This window comes from Labrus mixtus, chromosome 7, assembly GCF_963584025.1.
Source record: "Labrus mixtus chromosome 7, fLabMix1.1, whole genome shotgun sequence".
Classification (NCBI taxonomy): domain Eukaryota; kingdom Metazoa; phylum Chordata; class Actinopteri; order Labriformes; family Labridae; genus Labrus; species Labrus mixtus.
Window position 1 is genome coordinate 31,244,557 of NC_083618.1, and position 1,508 is coordinate 31,246,064.

The 1,508-nt window shown below is 38.6% G+C and overlaps 1 protein-coding gene across 3 annotated transcripts in view; it reads left to right on the plus strand.

The window, feature by feature from the left end:
- mkrn2 (makorin, ring finger protein, 2) overlaps nt 1-127 on the plus strand; it is an 11,602-nt gene extending 11,475 nt beyond the window's left edge. For all 3 annotated transcript variants that reach the window (XM_061041601.1, XM_061041602.1, XM_061041600.1), the window contains exon 11: nt 1-127. This exon is cut by the window's left edge and continues 562 nt beyond it. The gene's annotated coding sequence lies outside the window, so the exon portion shown is untranslated.
- Nucleotides 128-1,508: the final 1,381 nt, after the last annotated feature.

The window sequence follows — 1,508 nt, forward strand, 5'->3', positions numbered from 1 at the left end:
TGTTGGATAATGTGTTCCAACAGATCAGCTTTAGTCTGTGTGTTAAACTGTAAACAGGCTCTGTATTCACTGTAAGTGTATTATAAAACGCTGTTTCTGTGGGAAAATAAATCTATTTTCATCAGTGCTTGTGGAGTGTGTTTGTGGAACAAATTCTTAAAGCAGTCCCGTTTTAACAATTTAGCGATTAATTATGAAATTATTATCGTTTGAATTCTAATTTCTTAAATTTTTTGTACTTTTATTGCAATACATTAACGTGTCCGATCATTGTACTTACACATATTTGCAACATTTTTTCACATTTTTAACACCCAGTGAAAGGAAACAATACATAGAAATATATACACAGTAGGCAGCATCCAGAGCGAGCTTTGTGCCTCCTTTTTACAAGCATATAGATAGTCAGGTTAAGCATACTGTTAAAGAAATTTAAAAAAATATTTCATATTCAAGCTGATCTTAAATTACCTGAGACTTTCTTTCTTAAATAATTTACTTTCACCTGAACCGATAAGTGTTTAAGCTGACGAGTCATCACCTTGACATGTGACAGGTGCAGTTGATGATTAAATATCCTTCCAGCTGTTAGTTTGTTGATGGAAGCTCTGTCACTATATTTACCTGAACATGACAAACAGCCTGAGGTAAAACAATAAGATGCCTTCAGAGAAACTAAACAGACTTCGGTCAACATGGCCTCAATCCAAAGCTGTGAGAGCCAGCTGAGGAGGAGTCTGCAGTTACAAAGCTACAAAGCTTCAGTGTTTAGCGAGCTCTGCATGGGTCTGTAATAGATCAGTTTAACTGTCATAACAAAGCAAATATGGACAACACGTAATCCTGAAACAACATGAAATTTAGCCCGAGGAGTGGGAGGACTCTAACGATGGAGGGCAATATATACCTGAACAGGTGACTGAGAAGAGGAGAGAAGTGAAGCAACTCGCTGCAGACATGATGACCTCAAAGATCACGCTGACCGTCGGTGAGTCTCTTCTCTGTCATCTACTCCACACGGTGAACTACCATGATGCAGCTGTTTTAGGCACAGCTGGTTGGAATACAATTTATTAAATATAAATAGATGATTAAGTCAGTGTACTCTGCTCCTAGAGATTTTAAAACAGAACCGGGGTAACAAACGTTTTGTCTTTGTGTCTTTCAGCCCTGGCAGCCGGACTCTTCCTACTCTCTCTGAGCGGTAAGAAACACCAACTGAACCTTCAGACACTGTAGCGTGTCCTGGAAATGCAAAAAGGGGTGAATAACTTTACTATAGCTAACGGAAGCTCACCACATATTAGTTAACAAATTAGAAAACTAAATGAGAGCTCGCTCCCTACCAACCTGCTAGTCTACTATTTCCTAGTGGAAGGAGCTATGTAAAAATTACTCCTCTAACACCCTTTGGAGGACGGATGAACAAATTATAATCTCACAGCCGCAGGATTATCTGCCTAACATTCATTTCTAGAATAATTAGATTGAAGAATAACCCCTGGTAC